Source organism: Pipistrellus hanaki (genome assembly GCF_964339955.1).
Source record: "Pipistrellus hanaki genome assembly, chromosome: 17".
Classification (NCBI taxonomy): Eukaryota; Metazoa; Chordata; class Mammalia; order Chiroptera; family Vespertilionidae; genus Pipistrellus; species Pipistrellus hanaki.
Genome location: NC_140519.1, coordinates 12,138,165 through 12,156,495, shown reverse-complemented (window position 1 = coordinate 12,156,495; position 18,331 = coordinate 12,138,165).

Here is an 18,331-nt window from a genome sequence, read left to right as displayed (position 1 = left end):
CGGAGTCCCAACACAAGCCCGCTGTGCAGAAACATAACCATCTTTCTCAAATCCACTGCTTTTCTCTGTGGACCCCTCTTTCCGGTGGCAATGAGGAGAGTTAGTAGAAGCCAAGCAGGAGTGACTACATAATTTGCAAGTTCCTGTGCACGATGAAAAATGCAAGCCCCATGGTCAAAACTTAAGAATTGCAAGATGGGGGAAAAGGGGTGTGGGGGGTACGGGCAGAGACTGGACAAAAATTATACACCTATGGATGAGGACGATGGTGTGGGTAAGGGAAGAGGGTGGGGTGGGAACTAGGTGGAGGGGAGCAATGCCGGGGGGGGTGTGGGGGGGAGGAACAACTGTAATAATCTGAACAATAAAGATTTACTGAATTAAAAAAAAAAAATTTAAAAAGATTTGCAAGATGACCGACCACACTGGAGCCAGCCCATTCTGCATAGAGACCTGTGAGACGGCGCACCCGCCCCCCCCCCCCCCAGGAGGCCTGCCCTACTGTCCATTCAAAATTCCTTTCATCTCCATGAATGTCTAAATCCTGGGGCTCACCTAGTACACGTCTAAGGCAGGAGGTCTCTAGTCCTTGGCGCCTGCTGTCTGTGCTGAGCCAGCCTGTCCTCCTGTCCTGCCATCCGTAGTCCAAGCCGCTGCCTCGTTCTCACCCCCAAGCCCTTCTCACCCCCACGGCAGGAGCGCTGAGTCAGCCTCCGACCCGAACAGGGCCCGGCTCTCAGACCGCCCCGTCTATCCAAGGGGACCGCCCCCATTTGGAACGAGGCGTGGGGGGAAACACAGGACCAAACCCCCATCTCTCCGCCTGAAGCAGTCTAGCCACTGCCCTCCGGGCCAGGTACGGCAGGAGCCAGGAAGGGTCCCCTCCCGGCCCTGCCCTGCTCTCGGCACCCGCTGGAGTGAAGAACCGCCAACCGCCAAGGTGCCCCAGCGCAGGAGAGGTGATGAAGTCAGGGTGGGGAGGGGAGGGGAGAGGGAGATGCTGGGAGGAAATAATTGGCTGTTTTAAATTCATTATCCAGCCACACATATTGTATCTCCAGCCTGTCAGGACTGTGTGTGCTAATGAATAAAATAAACTGATGAAAAAAATAGATCTGGAGACATACCTTTGACAGACTGTCAGACCTCAGAGGGAAGGCAGGGGAGGGTGGGTGGGTGGGAAGAGACCAACCAAAGAACTTGTGTGCATATATGCACAGCCCCTGTATACAGACAACGGGGAGGGAAGGGTTGGGGTGAGGCAGGCTAGAAGAGCTCAGTGGGGGAAGGGGACATATGTAATACTTCCAACAATAAAGATTAAAAAATGTGGGGATGGGAGCCTCTGGATGAGGAGAACTACCACCTTCATAGCAACCCTATTCCACTTTTAGAAACAACTTTTATTACTTTAAATTTCCCCTTTATTGTTTATAAAAGTTAAAATGCACACACAGGTGCACATGCACACACACAAACACACACACACACACACACACACACACATACAGACGCACATGCACACACACTCAGAGCCCTTCTCTGCGCCATGATTCCCTCCCACTTCTGGAAGCAGAAAACTCATTCTTTTGCATTTTTATTGGTTGGTTGGTTGGTTATTTTTTTCTTGTTTGCATTTTTTCCTTAGGGTGATGCATACTTTTTATTTTTTAATTTATCCTGATTATTGAAAGTATTACAGATGTCCCCTCTTTTCCTCCCACTGGCCCCATCTACCCTGCTTCCACCCCCAGCCTGCACCTCACTACTGTCTGCCCATGGGTTATGCGTATCCTATATAATAAAAGCCCAGGGACCACAAAGTGGAACAACTGGTCGACCAGTCACTATGACGTGCACTGACCATCAGGGGCAGACACTCAAAGCAGGAGCTGTCCCCTAGTGGTCAGTGCACTACCACAGGGGGAGTGCCGCTCAGCTGACAGGGATGTGCGGCTGCTCCCACTGCGAACCCTGGGCCAACAGGCAGGAACCCAGGCTGTGATCATCACTTCCTAACCCCAGGCTCCTCCTCCTCACTCCCTGCCACCTTCTCTGAGTGCCCGCAGGCCGCACAGCACCGCCGGGCTCGCAGAGCTGACCCCAGAGGCTGAGAGGTGAGTTCGTGGCCATCATGGGACTGAGGCCTACTCCGCTCCCTCTCAGTGCAATTGTCCCTGGGCCCAGCCCCGACTGGGTCCCCTGGAGAGGCGCGTGCTCCGGCTCCGCGGAAGATGCCGGACCGGGGAGCAGCTGCTCAGAGGACGGGTCCACAGCTGCTGGGCTGACTGGGATGAGCGGGCCGATCCCCACAGGCCATGCCCCCTCACCAGTGCACGAAGCCCGTACACCAGGCCTCTGGTATGCATATATGTTCTTTAGCTGATCCACCATCCCTTCCCTGTGAGATATGTCAGCCTGTTCCATGAGGAACAGGAAACTCATTTAGTCTTGATATAATTTCCATCTACAGGTCCTTGGGTAATGTGGGCTCATATAGAGGAAACTGTACCATTTCTACCCAAGGGCGAGGAGGCTCCAAACCTGAGTCACTGAACCAGTTACCACAGGCCCCGTGCTGGTCCTCACACCACCTCAGCCCAATGCACACCATGAGGTTCCCTTCTCTGGCCCTGTCCTTCTGTCTCTGTCTCTGTATTTCTGACTCTCGTGTTTGGCATAAAATTTACCAATCCTTCAATCCTTAAACAATAATTTAATATGTTTTATTGATATCTTAATAATAAAATAGTATATATATATACACTAATACATATTAATTTTGGTAAAAGCAACTACTATGGATTACTAATATGCCTACCACTATAAAATAATAGCAAAAGTGAGCATATGCCCATTCTTCTAACCATTTTGATGTCTATTGATCAGTTTCCATGAAATACTTCGAGGCACCTATTACCACGCTCTCTGCATCGAGGGGGAAGCGGCCCTGTGTTTGACAGAACAGCCACATCCCCCGCCTCCTGGGGGTCATGGCCGTCCTCCTCACGAGAGAGGGACCAGCTCACACAGCCTCCTGCTGTGCCCCGCACCGCTCACACTCATAAATGGACATTTTGCTTTATGTGTAGTCTTTTTAATAACAATGTACCTAATGCACAACTAAGAAATTATGCTAAAAATATCTGTGCAATCATTTCAACATTCAGTTTCCCAAATGGCAGCTGGGTTGGCGGGAGGGAAAGGGAACTTGGGCAGCAAAATGTCAGACACACGTGGGAAGAAACGAACCACGCAGTTGTGCTGGGCCGCGCCCTACGAAAACAGCCCCAGAAAGCCAGAACCCCAGGAGCAGGCAGGCTGTGGACCCAACATCACCCCCTGGTGGGGCAACTTGATGGAGGCTGTGTGTGCAGATGCCTCGGGGTGCCAGGGCTCGCTGCTTCCTAATCCGCACTTTGCTCTCAGCCCCGGGCGCCCTGCAGGCATCCCTTCACGGGTGGACATGGAAGTGAATCGCTCCCTGCTGCAGCGACCTCGGTGCTCCATGTGGAGATGTGTGCTCTGTGTGCTCCGTGTGGGGATGTGTGCTCCGTGTGGGGATGTGTGCTCTGTGTGCTCCGTGTGGGGATGTGTGCTCCGTGTGGGGATGTGTGCTCCGTGTGGGGATGTGTGCTCCGTGTGGAGATGTGTGCTCCGTGTGGGGATGTGTGCTCTGTGTGCTCCATGTGGAGATGTGTGCTCCGTGTGGGGATGTGTGCTCCATGTGGGGATGTGTGCTCCGTGTGGGGACGTGTGCTCCGTGTGGGGACGTGTGCTCCATGTGGGGACGTGTGCTCCGTGTGGGGACGTGTGCCCCGTGTGGGGACGTGTGCCCCGTGTGGGGACGTGTGCTCCATGTGGGGATGTGTGCTCCGTGTGGGGATGTGTGCTCCGTGTGGGGATGTGTGCTCCGTGTGGGGATGTGTGCTCCCTGTGGGGATGTGTGCTCCGTGTGGGGATGTGTGCTCCGTGTGGGGATGTGTGCTCCGTGTGGGGATGTGTGCTCCGTGTGGGGATGTGTGCCCCGTGTGGGGATGTGTGCTCCGTGTGGAGACGTGTGCTCCATGTGGAGATGTATGCAGGGCAGGGGAGTGGGAAAGGTCACCCTCAGGTGGTGGAGGAGATCTGGTCTTCTGTCCTATTTACTAGTTCACCCTAAACCAGATTGTAAGAAATGGCCTGTTTTGCAAAGTTGCTACAGATACACCGATGCTCTTTCTAAAAACTAGATATGTAGAAACTGCCACAGAGAAGGTCAGGGGGTTTCCTTCATTCATTGATGTGAAGATATTCACCGCCACCATAGCAAGCACGAGAATCTGGTCATGCTCCCATTGAGAAGGAGTTCTGACGTATTTGATTTTATTTATTTCACCTGAACATGGCACAGAACCATGATGAGAGGAAACAAGACCATCCGTCCGGTCTCCCCAGGGCACCGTGGTTTCTGTCCGTTGCTCAGGGGGTATTCCTGAAAGCATTGCTGATGCTCTCCAATAGGATTCTAGTCTGAACAGTAAGTGCGATGGCCATCCAGGGTGACGGGCATTCACCCAGGTGCCGATGGCACTCTGTCAAGCTACGGAGGGCTTGAGCCCTCACAAGTCCTGGAAATGCATCACCCCCATCTCTTGCCTGACTCCCTTGGTTCCATCTTCCCCTGACACCCAATGCCCCGCTGCTTCTCCGCGCCATGGAGCACCAGACTTCGGTGTTCTGCTCGGCATCAGTCCAGCCCTTCACCCAACACATCACCTCTGTTAAAAACAGATCCAGCCAAAACCGGTTTGGCTCAGTGGTAGAGCGTCGTTCTGTGGACTGAAAGGTCCCAGGTTCGATTCTGGTCAAGGGCATGTACCTTGGTTGCGGGCACATCCCGAGTAGGGGGTGTGCAAGAGGCAGTTGATTGATTCTCTCTCATCAATGTTTCTGACTATCCCTCTCTCTTCCTCTCTGTGAAAAATCAATAAAATATATTAAAAGAAAACAAAAACAAAACAAAACAAAAAAACACCCAGATCCGTGTCTTGGTGCCATGGCCTAATTCAAGCTGCTTCTGCACACCTGTCTGGCCAGGTAACCACGAAACAACCACAGGGCTGCTGTGGGTGACACAGAAATAACAGCGTGCTGATCACTAGTGCACTAAGTCCACGCGAGCATTCTTAGTCCGCTGGTTACCAGAGAATGACTTGAAAATATCTTGTGTCTATGGCTTCACTGTCCCTGAGGCCAGAGTCCTCTGATTCCAGCGGCTAGGAGAGGGCAGGGAGAGCTTGGTGGACAGGTCTGGGAGCAGTGAGTAGCCCTTTCACCCACGCGCTACTGCCCAACATTCAGAAAGATTACATATCACCAGTTTAGTTTTATGCATGAGAAGAAAAGGAAAGAGAGTTTGGTTTGAAAGTCAGCTAACATCAGTCCTTCTGGCAATAAAACACCCATTTCATTCTTTCTCACACAGAAAAGATGGGAGAGAAAGCCACACACAGTTCCCCCCTTCAGTTCAGAGTCCAGGAGTTCCAAGGAATGGATAGTCCTTTCTATCAGGCTCAAATGTGGCTCCCTGTGACCCAGTGGCCCAAAAACAAAGAGATAGTCATCTATACGTCCACAATGTCCACTATGCCCCAGGAAGTATGGGTAGGCTGGCCCCAATAACCCATCTGGTTGGGGAAAAGGATAGGAAATGCAGCAGTCATTGGTCCACAGCAGTTCTGAAATCCTGTCGGACAGTACGAAGAGCTTCCGCCCTGGTGGAAGGGACGGTCCTTCTACAGACACTTACTGTTCTCTGGGAGAAACCTCCTTGTGCATTGCATTCGTGGCCTCAGACTCTATCCTCAAAGAGCCTCCGCCTCAAGGCCATCATTTCCTATGCCCATAGCTAAAGGGGATGTTGAGGTAAACATTCTTTTCAGTGAATGAGAGATTTCTCAGCCTTTTCAATGATAGTTTTCAGATGCATTTGCTTCTGGTCAGTTTATTTGCCCGGTCATACTCAGTTCTTTCCTATATCTAATTTTCAAACATGCCTTAAATCTCTGCTTTCTGATCCTTGTTTCATCCTCCTCTGAACACCACCCCATGGCCTCTGGTCATCTGCAACCTGCAGGTTCTGTGTTCCATTTGCCTGTGACTGTGGACTAGTTCTGACCTGGGCAAGCCAGCAAACTTCTTTACCATCCAATTGACTACAACCACACTTCTCTGTGGAGCTCTGAAACTCAGGTGGAGTGCCACGTTCATGGTCCCTGGACACAGGATGTCAGTTAGGTAAAGTTCCCTTTACATCTCTATCATTACTTCTCTATCCTCCTTTCATCATTGTTTGCCATCAACTCCCCCTGTTCCAATTGTTGTGTGGTTTTGCCTTCTAACTGGACCCACAATGTCACAAACACAGGCCTGGTGAGAACAGAGCATTTCCGTCCTAGCCCGGGTCACACAGGAGTGCCGGTAAGTATCTGTCAGGTTCTATAGTAGGAGGCATATTTTATGGAGAGAAGAATGGAAACCCAGGCTTCTGACTCAAAGTCACCATGAGGAATAGGAAGTCATATGGGACGTGACAGGTGAACTTTTCAGTGGGAAATTAAGTGTCACAATCATGTGATGTCCAAAAGATAATGTTTCCTCGCCATAGGTATGTAGGGTGATAAAACAATGAATACAATATTAAACATAAAATACATCCTTATGCTTAAAAGACCAAAAATACATATTCTTGACACTGTCAGAGGTAGCAGGACCTAAAATTATCCATTTCTCTGTAACTTTTTATTGATATAATTCACCTACCATGAAATTAACTGTTCTGACGTGTATAATTTAGTGGAGTTAATATATTCATAAAGTATGCTACTATTGGCACTAATTCCAGGTCATTTTTATCACCATAAAAGGAAACCCTGTACCCACGTAGGGTCACTGTGACATCCCCTTCCCTCTCCTTCTCAACTGCTAACAACCTCTCTCTACTTCCTGTTTCTATAGATTTATCTGTTCTGGTCAATTTTACATTTTATGCAAATGGATTCATACAACTGGCCTAACCTTCCAGGCTCACTCATGATTGCGATTTCTAATGTTTGATTTGTGTCATCATTAAAAACATGTATATTGTTCTTCATAAAACTATGTTCATGATGCGGGGACAGCCACCGGTGTTTTAGTTGTAAGGAAAAGAAAACAACTATGACGGGGAGAGCAAAAAGGGAAGTAAAAAATACCTCCAGTGCTGCCTTTTAAATGTTCTCTCACGGTGGACTGCTACTAATAATCAACACTTCCACAACACTTCAGAGTTTCAACACGTTTTTACACTAATGCCAAAGGTAGCACCTACTGCAGGAATTATATGCTGTGCTCTAGTTTTGGAAGGCAGTAGGAAAAGTATAAATAGCACCACTATTTCTTTTAGTTGTTACTATCACACATCCTAAATATAAGTTAATAAAACCTCTAGTATTTCTGTAAAAACGCTTCTGTGACTAGAGATTGGCAAACACCCATATAGGCATTTACTGTGTGTGTGTGTGTGTGTGTGTGTGTGTGTGTGTGTGTGTTGGTGTGTGTGTGTTTTGTGTTGGTTGTTTTTTTTCCCAGAGAAAATCTTGAAGTTGAATTAAGCGTGAGTGGTCTCAGAGAGAGCAGCACGTTCCAATTTTTACTTAAAGTTCTTCCATAATAGAAGGGAGATGAGATGTGATATATATAATGTCTTCATCACAAGCATATCTATAGTTAATGGTTTTTTCCCAACCCTATCTTCTGAGGTGCTAAAAGCTTATTCCCAAGCAGTAATACAATTCTAGCCTGTGTGTAGTAAGAGTCTTTGCAATAATCCTCTGAGATATGAGGTAGGAATATTATTACAGCTGGAGAAAGAGATGATGGCAAGTTAAGTGACTTGTCCAAGGAGACACAATAAATCAGATGTGGGCCTTGGGAATAAACCTGGACTTCCCTTTGAGACTTTTCTCTGTGATACTGCATGGCTTTTCTGAGCCTCTGGAAGGTTCCTCATTAACCCTGCAGTTAATTTTCATGTTTTATAAGGCCTCTGCCAGATACATAAATATAACCTCCTTTAATACAATTTCACAGGCAATGTAAATTAAAGAAATCCACTCCTAATAAAGACCAGAGAGAATCTACCTTACCCACAGATCTGGGAAACCCAGTGACTTAGAGTAATGACTTCCATCTGCCCCCTCGTAACTGATACAGGTTATCACATGGCCTAGCTTATTACCCCTGTGATTGGGGACCGGACTGACACACAAATATGTTGAGACTACTGGCTATAGTTTTGCCATGATGGGAGCAATATGTGGAATATGATATGGACTCCAAAGGTTTCTTAGTGAAGTGCAAGTCAGAAAAGATGATTCTTATTCCCAATGCTAGATATGCCTTTCCCCCAAGTGACATGTTTCACGCCACTACGGAATCGGTTGGATATCTACTTATTAACTAGATTCAGACAGAGAGGCAGCTCTATTTCATAAGATGCTCCCCATCTCAAGCATCTGCTCCCGAGAGTCTCTCGGCACTGCTGGAGACTCCGTCATTGGCCTCACCGTGTTCTTCCACAGCCCAGAGGAACCGGTACATCTCCTCAGCCTGAGCCACGGTGTGCTGGAGGTCCTCCCCTCTCAGCTCTGCCACCTGTGTTACACACAACCCCACCCATCGCTGTTCCTTAAGGTCACACCGGCCATGCCTTTGCATCACAGCTCAGTCTTCCCCGTCTTCCCCCTCAGCACCCAGGCTGCAGAGGCCCGCTTTGACTTGGAGCCAAGAGAAGAAGCCGAACGTTAGTTTCCATCCTAATGCTATCTGCAAAGACACGCCTGACCAAAGAGAAAACAATAGCATACATACGGAAGCAGAATGATGAATGCCTTAGAATGAAGTGACTTTGGTTAGGAACCTTTTCTAGGAAATCCTAAGAGTTCCAAGGAGGAAGAATAGGTGGGTAACTCGTCCTGCAATGTATGACCAAAGGCATTTAAAAAGTGGCCCTTCCAAGAATAAAAGGAGATTCTGTTCTGAGTATGAATGCTACCTCCAGAGGCATCAATAAATTTTAAAAAAAGGATCAAGTGTCAGGATGCCTATTATACTTGTATGTATCATATATGTGAAATGAGGTGTCCTATGGAATCAGGCAAAGAAACAGCAACAGCAGAAGATTTTAGATAGATAATAGCTAGGAAGAGATATGTGCATATATAAATATCTACCTACCTACCTATCAACATATTTATCTATCATCTATCATCTGAATATACAGACATGGACACTTATTTGAGACAGTGGGCCATGAGGACCCCAAACCAGCCAGTTAGCAGTCCTTGGGATCACTGCTGTATCTCCCAGTGAGAACATTCCAACTAAGGTCTCTAGACCAGTGGTTGGTAAACTGCAGCTCGAGAGCCACATGTGGCTCTTTGGCCCCTTGAGATTTTAGCAAAGGCCAGCTTAGGAGTGCCCTAATTAAGTTAATAACAATGTACCTACCTCTACAGTTTAAGTTTAAAAAATTTGGCTCTCAAAAGAAATTTTAATCATTGTACTGTTGATATTTGGCTATGTTGACTAATGAGTTTGCAGATGACTGCTCTCGACCAATAAAGCAAAAAATTATGAAGAAGCAAAACTAGGCAGGTAGTGAGTGGTGGCATGCCCATGCCCACCTCTCATTTGTGGCCCGCGAACACTGGCCATGGGAGACACAGCACCCTATTGGACACAATCGAGAGCCTATTCAGCTTCCTGCACAACACTGCCTGGGTCTGGCAAAGTATCACCCCCAGCTGCTGCTGGGACTGGGTCTTTAAAGGGCCAGTCCACTGTTTTATCAAGCCAGCTGCTCCAAAACAACAGGACCCAGAATGACACCAGTGAATTCCTGAACATGGGCCCATTGCCACACTTCTGCTGTGAAGTGAGTTCCTTGAACAGAAGCAATGCTGTGTGGGACACCATGATGGTGGGTAAGGCATTCAGTAAGCCCATGGGTGGTAGTTTTGGCAGATGCATTACCTGCATGAAAGGCAGAGCCAAAGAAAAAATGTCTATTCCAGGAGATGAATACATCCATCATCTATACGCATTCACCTTCATTCCTCAGATAACAAGCTGACTTTCACAGGGAAATCCTATTGATCAGTGAGGGCAAATGGAGACCTATGGCTATATGATGGGCTCATAAAGTCTGGAAACTTGAGCAGATCCCTTTGATTCAGGGTAGGAATGTACTTCTGTAACTTACATGGCAGAGAAAAGCACATTACAGAAGAATTATTGTTTTGTATCTGAAAACTATATTCTATTACCTAGAAATTTCCCAGTGCCTAAGATAGACCAAAATCATTTTTTTTTAAAAAAAGTCTTTATTAAAAAAAAGGGTTTATGTCCAGGCCTATCTCTAATTTCACTCAGTGTATACTTGGGCAAATTGCTTTGTTGGGAATGTTTATGCAACATTTCAACCCTCAATGGAAAGGAAAGATAATCGCTATTTTGTGTGTATCTCCCCTCCCATTTTTGGTGAGATTTACATAGGAAAATATTTTAAACACATAGCTCAAGCCTAGAACATTGAGACTCCTTAAGAAACAGTAACTAAAAAGGACATAGTCACCTGACTTCACAACAATCCCGTAAAGTAGTCTATACAGAAAAACTGACCTCAAAGAAATGCATCATAATCATCTTACTAACAAATACCATCTATCATGAATTGTTGGTGTGTGTGTGTGTGTGTGTGTGTGTGTGTGTGTGAGAGAGAGAGAGAGAGAGAGAGAGAGAGAGAGAGAGAGAGAGAGAGACTTCAAAAATACAAGCTCATTGTGGAAAATTTTTAAAACACACAAATTATTACCTATTACCCTTGTATTTCTTAAATATAAATTACATATACATATAGGTAGTAGTATTAATAATAATAGTAGCTAAAGTGTATTGAGTCCTTTTATGAACCCGGGTTTTCTCTAAATACTTCCCATGGGGGAAAAACTACTTGGTGCTGACAAATACTGTAGCAGGTTAACACTATTCTCACCTTCATTTACCGGTGAGAAACCTGAGGCCTCGAACCATTACCCAGTGCTCCCCAAGTCACCAGCCTCAGAGGCAGAGGTGACTCAAACCTGGGCCAGCTGACTTACAATCAAAGCCAGCTAAACCTGGGCCTTAGCCACTCTGCTGCTAACCCTAATACAGACATTTTTTTTTTTTTTACATTGGAATCATGCTGCCACTTCTTTATAAGGTGACTTTTCACTAAAACTTATGTTTAACATCTCTTCACGTCATTCAATCTGTTTCTACATGGTGATGTCTATGGCAACAGAATATTACAATTGGAAAAGTGCACTATTTATGGAGCCAATTCTACATTGTTGGATGCTTAGCTGTTGTGATAACTCAAGGAACACTTTTGTCTATACATTGTTGTGAACATGACTGTGTTTTCATGGGACAAATTCCTAGAGTGGAATTGCTGGATAATTTTTGAGGGTATTTTTTGTTTGAAAAATATGATAGCAGTCATCTCTGCCAACGCTGGTGGAGGAGCATGCTCCGAGTCCCGGCCTCTGGTTCTACTGAGGTCAAACCCCGCTCTGTGATACGTTCTGTTTATTTCTGCCGCGTGCTGCCAGAGGACCAGTCTGAGTCCGACCCTCTCAGAGCCTCCTCCCGAGTGATGCCTTTTTTATTCAAGTGCTAATCTCCATTGGGAGCACATACATAATTACTTCTGGGAACCTAGAGGAATGGAATTTTCTATCTATTGGGAGACTCAGATGGAAACTCTCTCAGCACCTGATGCCAAAGGGAAACTAATTCTTAAGCCCAATTTCTGATGCATGGGTTTGAATTGAAAAGGGTAAAATGCAAACTTTTGTATAGTCGGTTATAATAGAAAACTCTTCTCCATATTAAGTAATCTGGATTTATTGTTAAAGAAAATAATCCCCCCACTTTCCCCCCCTCCTGCCATCAGCCCCTATCCAGAAGAAGCAAAGGCACAGTCAGCGTCCCAGGACATTCACCATCAACCCAACTCAAAGCTCTCATTAGAGAGTGTGCTGCAATGAGAGATCCATATCACAGCTTCACTTTACGGAAAATATTATCATCACAAATTAACACCCATGCAAATCAGGAATCCCTCAAGTTTCTAGAAGCTGAGAAATAAAATACCTCTTGACTAGAATAGATCATTTCAAGTGGACAAATAGGGGGGAAACTTGTGTTTTCAGTTTGCTCCTATATACATACATGGGTGCAGATCCATCCATTTGTTCCTGGGAAAAACCTTGTATCTCTTTTTGACTTCCAATGCAAAAAAGATCAATCTGAAACGAGAGGCAGAACTTCAACCTCCACTGCAGGTGCTTGTTTTTAAGAGAATAAAAAAAATATCAAGGAAAAGTGAGCTTCCTCCAGGTGTATTTCCCCCCATTCTCATAAAAGTGGATGGCCTTGGTGGGTCCTAAGCTGGGGAAGAGGAACTGCTCTAGCATTTGGGAAGGCTCCCTTGAGAGGCTTTGTTCTCGCTCTGGACCACGCACCTTCCAAGGACTTCAGCACCTCGGGAGAGAGTCTCAGGACACAGCACCATGCAGATGCCAAAATGCAGGCAGTGTTTATTTTTAGTATACAGAGTGCTCAGGAACTTCACGCAGGAGCACGCAGGAGCCCGCTTCCTCCAGCACAGCCATCGCTGAGGCCGGACACGGAGGAGTTAAAGGCGACCAGGGTGCCAGAACAGCTGGAGATAATTACTTACAATCAAAGGACTTGTAGAAAAGCAGCAGAACAGCAGGGTGAGGTGTTCTGCCCGGCTGGATTATAGGAGTCATCTGGACAGAGGCAACTGGGCTTAAGCACCAGTCAGGGAATTCTGCACTGTTTGATCTTATTTTAAGACCTCAGAAAGAGATTGGGATTGGTTTGAACCTGGTTTAAAAAGCCCAAAGGTAGACATTCCTGCCATAAACAGCTTGAACTCTCTTGTCCTGTAAATGGGGATATAGGAAAGATGTGTTAGGGCCCAGAGTGGGTTTGAGTGTTAAACACAAGATCAAGTTCTACTTGTAAGATTCTGAAGGATGGTTTGGTCCTCCTGTTTTCCAACATGAGCAATGGGCCTAAAACCCTAGAGATCTGATGTTGTCCTTTGTATTCCTTCCCTTAAGATCCTAAAGCATCCAACTCTCAACTTGTTTTTTCATCAAGTCATCTTTTCTGCAGCCCTAAAATTATATTTCAACAACTGCCTCTTTCCTTATAGGACCAAGATTCACGAAAAGATTTCTTCCACAAGAGCTTGTATTGTAGCCAGCACTATTTAGGGAAATATCAGATTTCTGGAGTCTTCAAATTGGATTTTTTTTCTCAGATACACTTTTTTTTTTTTCCATTTAAAAAAATATATAAAATATACTATATTCAGTATCTAAACCTTGACCCTTTCCTTGATGAATTCCAATCCAAAACTATGAATTCTCCTCTTTTGATTGAGGTATAATGTTAAGAAATAAGCTCTAAACTTTGCAACACAGGGTACTTTATCAGGTAACCACAGAATTAAGCCTACCAAGCAATTTGAAAGAAAGCACGCTTCCTTCAAAGCAGATGGCATTAGATGTTACAAGATAGAACGGAAAACGCCTCCTGTACAAACCCCAGGGCAGGACTAACACACACAGTAGACATGACAGCCTTTTCATTTGTGATACAGAATTGGCGGGGGAGTGGGGGGGGGGGGTGGTGGCAAAGCGCCATGGCGGATGCCACAAATGGTTCCACACAAAAGCACTGTCGGCACCTAAGACGTGGCTCCCTTCCTTAGAAACTGTTAATGGCCAGCACCGGTTTGGCTCAGTGGATAGAGCGTTGGCCCGCGGACTGAAAGGTCCTGGGTTCGATTCCGGTCAAGGGCATGTACCTTGGTTGTGGGCACATCCCCGGTGGGGGTGTGTGCAAGAGGCAGCTGGTCAATGATTCTCTCTCATCGACGTTTCTAACTCTCTATCCCTCTCTCTTCCTCTCTGTGAAAAATCAATAAATATATATATATATATATATATATATATATATATATATATATATATATATAAAGAAAGAAACTGTTAATGGCTCACCAGTGCTTTAGCACGGAGTCCTCAGAGTTCATCGAGCACATTGTGGTATGCTTCCAAACTGTCTCCGCTGCCTCTTCTCTTTCCCTGCCCCTCCCCTGCCCTTGTACCATCTAGCTCTGAAAAAATGCCTTTTACATTCTTACCTGGAACTTTCAGACCTGTTGTAACTCCCAATTCAAATAATTGCCCTAGTTGCTCTAAATTTCTATTCATCCTTACAGGTCTACCTCTGCAGTCTTTTCCCTAGCCCACACCCTTAACCAATGAACAAGAGGCTTTACCAAACCAAAATCCATGCCTTAGCCCAGTGGTCGGCAAACTTCAGCTCTATTGACTAATGAGTTTGCTGACCACTGCCTTAGGGAAAAACACTTAAAAATATTTTTTTAAATAATGTGCTAATGTCTTTAACCTGAAGTCAAAACTTCTGAGTAAAGTTAATGCCTTACGCAGTGGTCATCAAACTCATTAGTCAACAGAACAGCAAACTGTGGCTTGCAAGCCATAGTTTGCAGACCACTGCCTTAGCCTCACTTGCCCAAAGAACGAATTGATTCCTTAATGGTGTATGCACAGTAGTATGTGCATTTCTCTACTATTCAGTTGTCCCATAATTCTGGCATTGACTCATTCATGCATCTGTGTGTGTTTTTTAAAGAGTGCTTATTGAGTATTTTCTGTGTAATTATGGCCAATCACTCCTCAAAATTCTGGGTATTAAGAGTGACCTGGACAGACCAACAATCTCAGGGCCAATGATCTAGTCATGACCTTAAATATCTTCTCATAATCTTATAATTAGCCACTCAGCTGTCTGCTCTCCTTCAAAGAGGGACACTGTCTTAAAAAATCTCAGGATCCACAAAGCTTAGCATGCAGTAAGATTTATGAACATAGTAATATATCTAAAGTGCAGCTCCCTGTGTTCTAAGGAAAGCTTTCATGCTTTACATGAAACTTCTCACAGAGTCCTCACAACAGCCCTGTAAAGTGCTCACTGTGCCCAGAGAAGGCAAGAAACGTGTGCAAGGTCATACAGCTATGAAGTAGTAGAGTCAGAAATGGCACCCAAGTATGTGTGGCATGGTAAGTGCATGAGTGAATGAAAGAAAAGTGGGTGCATGTTACAGAGAGACCAGTCCTTTGTCCGGTGCTCCAGGTAAGATGGGCACGTAGTTGTTGGCCAAAAGGGAGAACAATACAAGGTGTGAACGACTGGCTTCATGGGTTTGAAGAATTTGAAGCTTAAGCTAAAATGTATCTCGTCTGCTTCATCATTACCATAGCTGGATTTGGATTTGGGGGGACTAGTTAAAAATGACTGGTTAATTAATTCATTCGTTTTTTTTATCCTCTGTACAAACAAACAAACAAATAAACAAACAAACAAAAACTCTTTTATACCGCCTAAGAAAAGAGAACAAAAATAAAAATAAATCTAATCCAATGAAAGAAATGAATCCCTTTCTTTTCACCGTCGCATGAAAATCGCCCATGTGGCTTCTGTGTGAGGATCCACATTAAAACCACTTCTAGGGTCTCTTGATACTGTGACAGTGACTGGCTTGGCCTTTGAAATCCCTTTCAGTACCCCACTCCCCAGAGTTAAGTTTCCTTGCACATGGTGTAAGGGTCACATCAGCTCACAATAAATACTCTCTAAAGTTGGTAAAAGTCTTTACAGCCTTCTCTCTTCCACGCTGCTACAGACACACAGAAAGCGTTCATTTATGTGGATAAGATTTGGAAATGTAAATAGTGAGGAAGAGGAAGCGTGTGAGGCATGCAGGCTGACAGAGCTGTTATGGCTGAGCATCCTGGTAAGTTTAATAATTCTCACCATAAAAAGGAAGATTTTTACTCCATTCCTCTTGGAGTCACTCTTCTTTGTGAAATATAACTAACTACTCACAATAATGGGGAGAATTAATTTCCACCAGTTTGCTTATAAAAAAGGCCCCAGGAAAAGTCCAGGTCACTTCTTTGACATAGTTCATTGGTTATTGACAGACAACAGAGTACCTTTACATCACTTAATATTGCCATGTTTGCCTTAAAGTTTGTGTACAGTTAATTGAATATAACAGTCTTCAAACCTTTTTTATAAAAAGTAACTTTCACAGGGGCCGGGGGATCTCCTTCGCCCTTTCTCCGTGGCAAAGCATCATTAATGTGACATCTCACTCACACCCTGGTTTCATCCTTCTCTGGCCGACGGATGTGGAACAACTGGGCATTCCCAGCTCAGTCCTTCTTTGTGTCCTGCCCTGTGTCTGAAGGTAGCAAATGGCTTTGTTCTGTGTGAATGTGAGTAGTTTCTCAGAGTGTGAGGTCCCCAATCTGCCCAACCTGACTGTGTTTTCTAGGTGAAATGGTTAATAATGCAGATTTTTTCAGTAGATGGAGTTGCATATACAATATGTTGATATATATGCAATTTGATATGTATGCTATTTTGTTGTTATTGACAATAAGCTTCAAAACTTCATATGTCAAATTTTCTCAAGTTGTTAACATCATAAATATTTTTACACTTATAAATGTCTAATTTCATGCCCCCAAAATGGGAATTTGTGGGAAGTTTTAATTCATTACTTTATTTTGAAGAAAAGTGCTGCTGAATACTTTGGGAAGCTTATGGTGAACATGCTCCATCTCAAGATACTAGTGAATGCTAGTTTAAACCAGTGGCTGGCAAGCAGAAGCTCCCGAGCCACATGCGGCTCTTTGGCCCATTGAGGGTTCTAATGCCACTTCTTCAAAATAAACTCGCTCAGGCCGAAAACCAACTACTGTGCATGGGCCATGAAGTTTCAATCGTACTGTACGTGCGTGCCCACATGTGGTATTTTGTGGAAGAGCCACACTCAAGGGGCCAAAGTGCTGCATGTGGCTCATGAGCCATGGTTTGCTGATCACTGGTTTAAATGCTTTCAAAGTGATGATTTTATGTGAAAGACAAAGAATGTCCAGGTCAACCGAAAAAGTTTGAAGACCAACAATTACAAGCATTATTGGATGAAAATGTGTGTCAAACTCAAAAACAACTTGCAGAAAGATTAAACATTGCTCAGCAAACAATTTTACTATTAATGGGAAAGATTTTAAAGGAAGGAAAATGGGTGCCACATCAACTAAATGGAAGATAAATGGAAAACTAAAAAGTCATAAGTAAACTGTTGCTTCAACTGCATGAAAGTATGAAAGTCTTTTTTTTTTTTTTTTTATTGAATTGTGACTGGTGATGAAAAGTGCATTTATTTTGAGAATCCCAAATGCACAAAATCATGGGTTGATCCAGGTCAACCATCAATACCAACTGCAAGGCCAAATCGCTTCAAAAAGAAGACAATGTTCTGCGTTGGTGGGATCAGGAAGTGGTGTGGTACATTATGAGCTTCTAAAACCAGGTGAAACCGTTAATACTGATTGCTACCTAGAACGAATAATCAATGAAACAGGCTTTGATTGTGAAATGACCAGAATGTGCCAGAAGATACAATTTTGCTAGTTTGGAGCAACTGAAAGGTCATGCTTTGTGAGGAAGAAGAGTGTTTTGTTTTTAGTCTAAGAAAGAGTTCTAAACCAAATATGAATAGCTGTTAATTTTAGTTTATACCTCTAAAATCCTACCTCTAGAAGAAGAATCAAGAAGAAATGAAAAATGACATCGCTGCTATAAAGAACTCAATAGAAAGCATCAAAGGTAGACTAGAATAAGCAGAGGACCACATCAGTGAGCTAGAAGACAAGATGGAAAAAAATACACAAGTAGAGCAGCTTCTAGAAAAAAAAAAAATTAAAAAGCAGGAGGAGAGCCTAAGGAAACTTTGGGACAACACAAAACAAAATAACATCTGCATAATAGGGGTTCCAAAAGGAAAGGAAACTGAGCAAGGAATAGAAAACCTGTTTGAAGAAATAATGACAGAAAACTTTTCTGATATAGGGAAGAAAAAACCCCACACAAATCCAAGAAGCTTGTAGAGTACCAAGCAAAATGAACCACAAAAGACCAACGCTAAGGCACATTATAATTAAAATGGCAAACAAAAAATGAACAAATGGGACTACATCAAAATAAAAAGTTTTTTTTACAGCAAAAGAAACTATCAACAAAACAACAAGAAAGCCAACTGTAGGAGAGAACATATTTGCAAATG